Source organism: Rhodnius prolixus, unplaced genomic scaffold, assembly GCF_049639745.1.
Source record: "Rhodnius prolixus isolate KJV_2025 unplaced genomic scaffold, Rpr scaffold_58, whole genome shotgun sequence".
NCBI classification, from domain to species: Eukaryota; Metazoa; Arthropoda; class Insecta; order Hemiptera; family Reduviidae; genus Rhodnius; species Rhodnius prolixus.
This window is the reverse complement of record NW_027411623.1, coordinates 10,694-22,725: the sequence shown is the minus strand read 5'-3', so window position 1 is coordinate 22,725 and position 12,032 is coordinate 10,694. Positions and strand designations below refer to the sequence as shown.

At 29.8% G+C, this 12,032-nt stretch overlaps 1 long non-coding RNA gene across 1 annotated transcript; it reads left to right on the top strand.

The window, feature by feature from the left end:
- Positions 1-1,933: 1,933 nt before the first annotated feature.
- LOC141457660 (uncharacterized) lies at positions 1,934-5,135 on the top strand. The gene is made up of 3 exons (XR_012460432.1): positions 1,934-2,722; positions 4,485-4,590; positions 4,672-5,135. It is a non-coding gene; the product is annotated as an uncharacterized lncRNA (long non-coding RNA).
- The last annotated feature ends 6,897 nt before the right edge of the window (positions 5,136-12,032 follow it).

Below are 12,032 nucleotides of genomic sequence, written 5' to 3'. Positions count from 1 at the left end.
AGGCATATAGCTAGCTAGTTGTAAAGCGAGGCACACCAGCCAGCCAGTACAGTGAGAGTGAGGTAGGGAGACTAGCTGTGTGGTTGGCTAGGAGGATTGCCTGGAAGCTTGAGTTAAATGAAATAATGGTTTTTATGTAAGAGCAGTATAAGTTTGAAAATTGATTGATTGAAATAAAGTAATGCATAGGTAAAGGTTATGTGTAAATTAATGGGGATGAATAATGAAATTTTGGGAAAATGGAAATAAAATAAAATAAAAGAGATTTATATAAATAAAGGTAATAGGAAGAGAAATGGAGAATAAGGCAGGCAGAGCAGCATACTAGCATAGGTATTAAAGGTAGATTTGTTGGAGTTTGATTTTGTTGAATTTTATGATTAATATTGATTTATGGCGAAAAGAAGTGTTTTTAGTATTAAGGAAATAGGTAAATATTGGAATAGTAGTGATTTTTGCTTAGCGGAAATGGAAGCTAGCTACGTAGGTAGCGACACTTGAAAAGAGATGTTTTCTTTGCAAATATCATGAACACACTGACTCCAGCAACTACTGTCCTGCTGGTGGCGTTAGTGTGGATTATCACTTGATTTATTGTTAAGAATGAAAAAAAGAATTTAATAGAATTTGATATAGACAATTTATGTGTTAAGTTTATTTGATAGAGGAGGAAAAGAGATGTAAATGAAATAACTTTTGATTGATTTATTTATTGCTCTTAAGGTTACATACGCTTTTGAGCAAGTGAGTGAAGCATAAAAGTACATAAGTAATTATAATAATATTAAGGACAAAATATAGAAATAAAAATAAAATAGAAATACAAAAGTAACATAAAATATGAGTAATAAAACTTGTTTAAAAAAATGAAATAGAATTAAAAGAAATAATAACAATTATAAGTTGAAATAAGAGAAGTAAAAAAGACATGGTTGGAAATAAAATATGAAGTTGAAAATAAGATAAAAAGTTATGAGCAGAGAAATGAAGATAAACTAAAAGAAAGTATTCTCCCAAAAGAAAAGTTGTTATTCTAAGAGACTGTTTACAATAATTGTATATGGCATTTACCTGATGTTTAGATTTTATAGTTTTTAATTTTTCAAAGAGAATTTCTTTTGTAGCATGAAAATTGGTTGGTAAAAAAGTTGGAAAGGAAGTAAGATCTAAGGTGATGGAGAGTTTTACATTGGAAAAGAAAAAACATTATTGAATGTTGACGAGAACAGGAGGAAATGAAGGAAATATCATTGTAGTCAAATGTATATGTGGATCCGTTTAAATAAAGTTGTGTGCATTTTATTGTGCAAAGACGTATTTGAATAATGAAGCTAAGTTTTATAAAATTTTGTTTTAATTTAAAAAAAATGTGCGCAGCGCGCCCTGTAAGTAAAGGCGCATCCTGCTGCGCGCGGGCCAAAAATTACAGATGTGATAAACTCTAAGTAGCCTAGGCAGGAGTCCAGGGCAGCTAATGTTACTAGCACGTTAGCTAGCCTGAACTCCTGACCACTTAGCACACGAATCTTGGGCCCGAAGACACGTGTGCCACTGGCCAGCGAGGAATTTACCCCACCTTTCAGGCAAAGTTCCGAACTGCCTGTAGTTGACTTGGTCTACCACAGCCTCTAGAAACTGTGCCACACCAAACAACACAAGTCTCTGTTCATAAAGAACGGAAGACGTGTTTACAGGCCAGCAGGGAACTGCTCTCTGCTATTCTCACTTGTTTGGTCAGCAACAAATCTGTATAAAACAGACAGAAGCCTAGATGCAAAACCACACAAGTGGGCTAGCCCCTAACAACTCGAAGGCGTGCTGTGACACCACAGCTTTGTTGTGGGGGGGTTCACCGAGTCCGAAGACCCAGCGAACATTTCAAAAATCTCACCAGTAACTAGTACTGGGGTGTTAAAGATGAGATGGTATTCCCACGTTGCGCCTTCGTCCAGGCGAATTTATAGTCCCACACGGCAGCTTCATCTAGGCGAATCATGGCCAGCTAGCCTCTTCTCACTTGATACTGCTGGCTTAGCTGTATATTCCCACGTTGGCAATTGTTCTGCTAGAGATGTTCATGGTTTATACATTTTTGACTGACTGACCAGAGCGGTCAACTGGCCGTCTTATATAGGGCTCTATCTCAATTCCTATTGGCTACGTTCGTACAATACTTGTACTGCAATAAAGTTCCCCCCCTTGACGCAGACGACTCCAGCGGCCACAACTACAATCTCTATTTATTGAAAATTCCATATTTTAATTATTATTCAATAATTTCTTATTCCTTTTGTAATAAATGTTTTTTCTCTTTACTATTTCACATTGTAACAACATTTGACAATATTTCAAACCATAAATTTACTTATTTCAATATTTGCAAAATTGACAAGCTATGAGTTACGAACTCAGCCAATAGAAAGTTTGTCTACGTTATGGTCCGGCTGTTTTCTAATATACATTGGAAAATCTGCCTAAATTTAGTTTTCTTTTATTACGTGCGCTACTTGTTACTTCATTTACGGCGTACAGTGTTTCTAGCTTCCCTAGTTTAATGAACAAGTGGCCTTTTCAGGGCCACCTTCGTTTTGTTGGTATTGTGCAGTGATAGTGTAGAATCATCAACACAGGTGTCTCTTTTAGCACACTTACCAGAGAAAGGAAGCGCGCTAAATTTCCACTTTTATTGCACAGCGTGTGATGAAATTGGCGTCTAATGCAAGTGAGTTTATTTTAATTATTACGCTGTTTTGACTTGATTTTAGTAGTTTCACATTGTTTGAAATATCAATTTTCATGTCTTTAATGATTTTAGACGACATAATCATTGAAATATTTCTTTTTTTTTTTTTGCTATTTACGTGAAATTAGTAATTATTACAATCAATAAAGATGAATATTACGTTATTTATTCAATAGTGAATCAACTATCAACTACCAATTTATATGATACTATTTAAAAGACTTAGATCTACAAAAAGTGATATTACTCCTGTTTGTTTGTTAAATAATTGCAAGTAATAAATGTTGTTATTTATTATTATATACAAGCTTAATGTGTTTCTATTATCAATACACTGGCTTTTCTACCATTTTAATACATTATTAAACAAGTAAAGGTAGAATACTTTCAAATGATAAATTGTTAGTTATTTAGTACTTGTAATGTAATTATTCTATTTTTACTAGCTTGCTGCATTAATTAAAGACTCGTTATGATGCATTTTTGGAATATTATTTAAGTTTTATAAAATAAGAGAATTTAATAGTAATTGTTATAATTTGTATCAGAGTAGTACATTCGTAGGAAATCAATTTTTGTCTTTTTCTTAAAGTTCTACATCTCATTTTTGAAATTTTCTATTTATTTTATTTATGCTGTGAATACGAAAAAGTTTACACGAACAGCTAAGGGAAACCCCACCTCCTGTCCACATATCTGGCATTGTTAAGTAAGCTATTCTTACACCGGATCATACGAGAATCAAACGTATTTCATTAATGTATTTTATGGATTTTATACATTTTAATTGTTCATTTTTATGTCTATTCATTCTTTTTAACTTAATACCATCCACTGATAATGAATTTAAGTGTTGTTTTCAATTGTATAAGTTATTTAACTATTTCACTTTTTACTTTATCTCTTTTATTGAAATTGTCAATATTTAATATTTGTTGCATTATTTATTTATTCTGTATTTAAAAAAAATCATTAACAATTAAAAGAAAAAAGATCAATTATAACTTCTCTTGTTGCATATTTATGGGCATAGGGCCAGGTCATGCTTTCTATCGGATTTTGGTGGTACTGCACTGCTGCAATTGTGAGATGTGTATGGAGCAATGAATAGATTTTTATTTTAAATTATGGTCAACAATGTATTTCTTTTATTTCTCAATATTAAATTATAATTTATGAATGTATTTATTTCAACAATTGTACTTTTGTTAAATGTCTTTCAATTGATAATTCTCTTATTAGTTATTACTGGGTAAGTAGCTATTAAGATGCATACTCTTTAAACAAGTTTTACATTTAATTATTTATTTCGAAAGTTATTTCTTTTTTGTTTCTTATAATGAGTACAATTTTTACATATTTTATAATTGCTAATTATGCTTTTAGTAGTTTAAATTTTAATATTTTAAATCATTGCAGCACTTGACTTTCAGTGATATTAATGCTTTTTTAATTTTGCATTCTTATTCAATTTATAGAATTTTAATACTTTTTGCAAGTTTTATTTTATTATTAATTTCTTTTATTTCTTTTTAAAATTATTGCTTTGATTGATTTTTGTGCTAATTCAGTAGTATTACTTGATAAATTTAACTGTTTTACATTTTCATTAAAAAACTATTTCATTCCTCTTTTCAATTGGTAATTGCGACTTTGTAATTTTTTTTTGTAATTTTTTATACAATGATTGACTTAAATAAGGAAAAAAGGGAAAAATTAATAATTACATTCCTTTTACTAGCAATCGAACATGCAAATGCATTCTAGCGGAATTTATTGGCACTACACTTTACATGTTAACATCTCACCATTTACTGAATATTCAATACATTTTGATTAAAATTATGGTCAGTAGAGTATTTCTAGATTGTTATAGTTCCACTTAAATTTTCAATTATTATTACTTTCACTATTTATTTTTATTACAGTGAAATGAAGAAGAAAAATGAGAGGAATTCATTACATGAATTTCGCATTTCAATGTGCTTTCTTGTCGCTTTAGTTTGCACTAGTGCTACAGGATCTGTAGCTGGCAACCTCTTCAGAAATTCCGTTTAACTGTATTTTTTTGGAGGAATGTTGCTTTGTATTTGTCAATGTACACTTGTTTTAGCTTTTCTTCTTTATTATTTCTCTTTTACGCTTTTTAACAGTTACCAACAGTATCTCCTTAACAAAAACTTACACTTTAAAATGTTAAGTATAAGGGTTGATCTCCTTAACAAAAACTTACAGTTTAAAATGTTAAGTATAAGGGTAGATTAAACGCCAAAATGCACACAAATCAGCAAGTATCCATCATTTCATTCATACTCCATTGATATTATTTAAGTAATTTTACTACATTAACTTTTCCTTCACATTTTTTGAATTTATTAGATGTTTCACAGACCCTTATGCTGGCCATTTTAATCTACAAAATATATGTTCAAGTAGAACACCATTTAACTTAGATTGACTGTAATATCTAATGTTTTTTTCTACTTTAACATGCATGTATAGATACTACATTAACTTTTACATTATTTTTGTACCTTACATTAACAATGTAATTTTACAGCATTAACTTTTTATAAATTTTTTTAGAATTTATTAGATGTCGCAGACCCTTATGCTGGCTAGATCAGATTCAAAATGTGAAGGAAAAGTTAATGCAATAAAATTACTTAAATTTTTATAACTAATTATGTTGATATTACTCACCTTTTATTATTATATCAAAAAACTTAAAATGAATGAAATGGCCAGCATAAGGGTCTGCGACATCTAATAAATTCTAAAAAAATTTATAAAAAGTTAATGCAGTAAAATTACATTGTTAATGTAAGGTACAAAAATAATGTAAAAGTTAATGTAGTATCTATACATGCATGTTAAAGTAGAAAAAAACATTAGATATTACAGTCAATCTAAGTTAAATGGTGTTCTACTTGAACATATATTTTGTAGATTAAAATGGCCAGCATAAGGGTCTGTGAAACATCTAATAAATTCAAAAAATGTGAAGGAAAAGTTAATGTAGTAAAATTACTTAAATAATATCAATGAAGTATGAATGAAATGATGGATACTTGCTGATTTGTGTGCATTTTGGCGTTTAATCAACCCTTATACTTAACATTTTAAACTGTAAGTTTTTGTTAAAGAGATTTTTGTACCTTTTGGATAGATTTTCATTTTTGTCTATTTTACAAAGTTACTTATCTGCTTCACAGATTTTTTAAAATTTAGAATAAGCAATTCTATCATTATAACCTGATAAGGTGTTAAGTCGGAACCATAACTACCATTGGAGAGATCTTTTTAAAGAATGATTATAGTTGCCATCCTCAATAACAATTTTTTTGAGAAAGCGTTTTGAATAAAATAGGAAGGTATTTGTGCGTAAAAAGCAAAATTAAACTGCGATTTCAGTACTTCTCCCTAAAAGGCAAAGATTATGAATCGAACGACAATTCATTAATGTAAATAGGTTCACCCATTGATAATTTTAACGATTGCAGTACTTCCTCTTAGTAGGTGCAAGAGCTTGATGGCCCTTCACAGCCAAGTAGAGGAGCTTTAACAACTTATTCGAGCTGAATTTTATCAAAATCGGACTAAGCGTTATAGAAATATTGGTAATAGAAAGGGCCTTACTTGGGTGGGGCAAACTCCCCTCCTTATGAGGCACAGCGTTCAGACTTTTAAAGTGCAAATCTGTACAAAATTTCGATTCGAATGACACTTCATTCATGACAATCGGTTCTCGTGTCGATAATTTGAAACGATTGCTATACTTTCCCTTAACAAGTGTAAGAGCTGATCGCCGCTTTCATGATACGTAGAGGAGCCCTAACTCTATCATCCTACCAAATTATTTCAAAATCGGGCTAAGATTTACAGAGTAATTAGTAATAATAATTTTGGAGGGGGCCTTACATAAAGGGGGCTAACTCCTCTCCTATTTGATGTACAGCGTCGAGACCCCCAAAAGGCACATCTACATAAAATTTCGAATCGAATGACATCTCGTTCATGAAAATCGGTTCGTGCGTTTAGGCGCTACGCAGTTTACAAAAAAGGTAACAAGAACAACAACAATTTTTGAAAATGTAGTTTTTGTGCATTTTTCGCATCGTTTTTCTCAAAAACTAATTAATCTATGTTATTACGAAAAAATTACAGTTATAAAGGAGGATTTGCCCTATATTATAAAGAAAATTTGGGAATTTTATCTTTTACTCCTTAACAAAAACTTACAGTTTAAAATGTTAAGTATAAGGGTTGATTAAACGCCAAAAGGTACACAAATCAGCGAGTACCCAACATTTCATTAATAGTTAAGTAATTCTACTGCATTAATTTTCATTAATAAGTTATTTTTTAGAATTTATTAGATGTCACAGACCCTTATGCTGGCCATTTTCGTCTACAAAATATATGTTCAAGTAGCACTGTAGATTGACTGTAATATCTAGTTATTTATAATAATCAAACTATTAATTACAGGTTAAAAAGAAAAAAAAATATGAGGCTAAAAAATTCAAAACTTTTTTTTATAAAAAACTTACATTAATGATTTTATTTTATTTATTTATTTTTATTTTTAAATAAAAATCGTCGGTTTAAGTTCATTCTTCGATTAAAGTAATTGTTACTTTATGTAGTAGTCAAACGTTTATAATAATAGGTAATAATTATCTGGCTTTATCGCAAATAATATAGTTTTCTTCAATTACATTCTCCATCTAGGTGTTCTTCCCACAATGTTGTATATATGTAATATAAAGTAAATAAGATATGCATATTTTTAGGACAGCTAATTATTCCAGGATTTTACTATAAGTAAAATTAGGGGGACTAAATTAAATTACAATTGAGAAATGAATAATTGTTGTTGAATAATCTACTTGTTATTATCTGTGTATTATTTGTGCTCACGAATATTTCGGTAAGACGAATGCAAGACAGTAGCCTACTCTAACTTTGTCTTTTTCTACTTTAACATGCATGTACGTATATATGTGATTTATCATAATTATAACAAAAAAATATTATAAATGAAGTGGCCAGCATAAGGGTCTGTGACATCTAATAAATTCTAAAAAATAACTTATTAATGAAAATTAATGCAGTAGAATTACTTAACTATTAATGAAATGTTGGGTACTCGCTGATTTGTGTACCTTTTGGCGTTTAATCAACCCTTATACTTAACATTTTAAACTGTAAGTTTTTGTTAAGGAGATTTTTGTACCTTTTGGATAAATTTTCCTTTTTGTCTATTTTACAAAGTTACATATCTTCTTTACAGATTTTTTTAAGATTTGGAATAAGCAATTCTATCATTATAATCTGATAAGGTGTTTAGTCGGAACCGTAACTACCACTGGAGAGATCTTTTTATAGAATGATTATAGTTGCGTTCCCCCAAACCATCCTCAATAACAATTTTTTTGAAAAAGCGTTTTGAATAACATAGGAAGGTATTTGTACGTAAATAGCAAAATTAAACTGCGATTTCAGTACTTCCTTTTAGGAGGAGTAAGAAAAATAAACTACGATTGCAGTACTTCTCCCTAAAAGGCAAAGAGGAAAGATTTTATAATCGAACGACAATTCATTGATTTAAATCGGTTCACTCATTGATAATTTAAATGATTGCAGTACTTCCTCTTAGTAGGTGTAAGAGCAAGATGGCACTTCACAGCCACGTAGAGGAGCTTTAACCACTTATTCGAGCTGAATTTTATCAAAATCGGACTAAGCGTTATAGAAATATTGGTAATAATAGTTTTAGAAAGGGCCTTATTTGGGTGGGGCAAACTCCCCTCCTTATGAGGCACGGCGTCGAGACTTTTAAAGTGCAAATCTGTACAAAATTTCGATTCGAATGACCCTTCATTCATGAAAATCGGTTCACGTGTCGATAATTTGCAACGATTGCTATACTTCCCCTTAACAAGTGTAAGAGCTGATCGCCGCTTTAATGTTACGTAGGGGAGCCCTAACCCTATCATCCTACCAAATTTTATCAAAATCGGGCCAAGATTTACAGAGTAATTAGTAATAATAATTTTGGAGGGGGCCTTACATAAAGGGGGCTAACTCCTTTCCCATTCGATGTACAGCGTCGAGACCCCCAAAAGGCACATCTACATAAAATTCCGAATCGAATGACACCTCATTCATGAATATCGGTTCACGCGTTTAGGCGCTACGCAGTTTACAAAAAAGGTAACAAGAAGAAGAAGAACAAGAACATTTTTTGAAAAAGCGGTTTTTGCTCATTTTCAGCAACTTTTTTCTCGAAACCTCTTAGATCTGGGTTGTTGCAAAAAAATTACAGTTATAAAGGAGGGTTTGCCCTATAATTTAAAGAAAATTTGGGAATTTTATCTTTTATGCCATTTTCGTCTACAAAATATTTACTCAAGTAGCACACCATTTAACTTAGATTGACTGTAATATCTATTTATCTATAATAATCAAACTATTAATCACAGGTGAAAAAGAAAACGTTATAAAAAATATAAAAAAAATAAGAGGCTAAAAAATTCATAAACTTTTTTTACATCAATGATTTTATGCATTTATTTTTATTTTTAAATAAAAATCATTGGTTTAAGTTCATTCCTCGATTAAAGTAATTGTTATTTTATGTTGTAGTCAAACGTTTGTAATAATAAGTAATAAATAATCTGGCTTTATCGCAAATAATATAGTTTTCTTCAATTACATTCTCAATCTAGGTGTTCTTCCCACAATGTTATATATATGTAATATAAAATAAAGAAAATAAAGATATGCATATTTTTAGGACAGCTAATTATTCCAGTATTTTACCATAAGTAAAATTAGGGGGACTAAATTAAATTACAATTGAGAAATGAGTAAATATTGTTGAATAATCTACTTGTTATTAAATGTATGTTATTTGTGCTCACGAATATTTCGGTAAGACGAATTTAAGACTGAAATATTGTTTTGAATCCTCCGTGATTGAAATTTGAAAAGTGGCCGACTCTAACTTGTTTTTTTTCTACTTTAACATGCATGTATATGTGACTACTCAGAATAATTCAGAACTCATTTTATCATAATTATAATAAAAAAATATTATGAATGAACTGGCCAGCTAGGAGGATTGCCTGGAAGCTTGAGTTAAATGAAATAATGGTTTTTATGTAAGAGCAGTATAAGTTTGAAAATTGATTGATTGAAATAAAGTAATGCATAGGTAAATGTTATGTGTAAATTAATGGGGATGAATAATGAAATTTTGGGAAAATGGAAATAAAAAAAAATATAATAGATTTAGATAAATAAAGACAATAGGAAGAGAAATGGAGAATAAGGGAGACAGAGCAGAGCAGCATACGTAAATATTAAAGGTAGGTTTGTTGGTAAGAATTGTTGGAGATTGATTTTGTTGAATTTTATGATTAACATTTATTTAATGGGGAAAAGAAGTGTTTTTTGTATTAAGGGGATAGGTAAGTATTGGAATAGTAGGGAATTTCGCTTAGCGGAAATGGTAGCTAGCTACGTAGGTAGGGACACTCGAAAAGAGATGTTTTCTTTGCAAATAACATGAAGAGCGCTAGTGTGGATTATCACTTGATTTATTCTTAAGAATGAAAATACATACAATTTAATAGAATTTGATATATGTACACAATTTATGTGTTAAGTTTATTTGATAGAGGAGGAAAAGAGATGTAAATGAAAGTTGAAATGACTTTTGATTGATTTATTTATTGCTATTAAAGTTACATACGCTTTTGAGCAAGTGAGTGAAGCATAAAAGTACATAAGTAAAATAAAATAAGAGTAATAAAAGTTGTTAAAAAAATAAAAAATAATTATTATTGTTAGGGTTAAAGGGGGAAATAAGAAAGTATATTCAGCAAACAACAACAATAAATAATAACAGTTATATTATAATAATAATTATAATCAAACTTAATCACAAAGACATGTACATACTAAACAGAGTACAACACAAGAACCTAATGGATTAAAACTGTCCGGTAGGACAGTTGTATAAGGGTTGATCGTCAAAAAATGCACGAAAAAGCGTAACGTTGAAAAACACCCAACTTTGACAATTTTTTTCTCTTTTTCTATAAAAGATAAAATTCCCAAATTTTCTTTATAAATAAGGGTCTGTGACATCTAATAAATTCTAAAAAATAACATTAATGAAAATTAATGCAGTAGAATTACTTAACTATTAATGAAGTATTAATGAAATGTTGGGTACTGCTGATTTGTGTACCTTTTGGCGTTTAATCAACCCAAATACTTAATATTTTAAACTGTAAGTTTTTGTTAAGGAGTTAGATATAGGAAGCGCGCAGCTTCTCCCTTTGCTCCACTCTTCTAATAGTACAACCAAGACTTGCTAATTCTAAATACTTTATTTCCTTAACAATTATTATAACTTCAAATAGGATAAGTAAAAAAGACATGGTTGGAAATAAAATATAAAGTTGAAAATAAGATAAAAAGTTATGAGGAGAGAAATGAAGATAAACTAAAAGAAAGTATTCTCCCAAAACAAAACTTGTAATTCTAAGAGACTGTTTACAATAATTGTATATGGCATTTACCTAATTTTTCAAAGAGAATTAGAAATAAAGGAGGAAGTAAGATCTAAGGTGATGGAGAGTTTTAGATTGGAAAAGAAAAAACATGATTGAATGTTGACAAGAAGAGGAGGAAATTAAGGAAATATCATTACAGTAAAATGTATATGTGGATCGGTTAAAATAAAGTTTTGTGCATTTTATTGTGCAAAGACGTATTTGAGTAATGAAGGTGAGTTTTATAAGATTGCAACCTAATTGGAAATACATTTGATTGATAGCTAAATTAGAGACATGTGTGTAAAATAGATTATATCTGCTATTGAAAACCTCTGATAGGAAGTTATTTATGAGTTTGCTGATGATGTTTTTCTTTTCTTTTGTTAAAATGAAAGGATAGTGGGTAAGTAAAAGATGCAGTGCACCAATAGATGACATTGTGCTCTGAATGAAAGATATGCAAATTTTATTATCATTTCTTTTGTGAGGATTTATTGAATATAATTATTTATTTATTTTTTTATTTATTGTTTATTTGTGAAGCCTCAGCCATTCAAATGAGTACAGTATTTATACCCAAAAAATTAAAAGCAATAATAATAATAATCTTATAATAAACAACAAAAGGAATTACTTAACTCTTATGTTGAAAAAAGAAATAGAAAGAACATAAATTAGATACTATTCAAATTAAAATAAATGAGTATTATAAAATG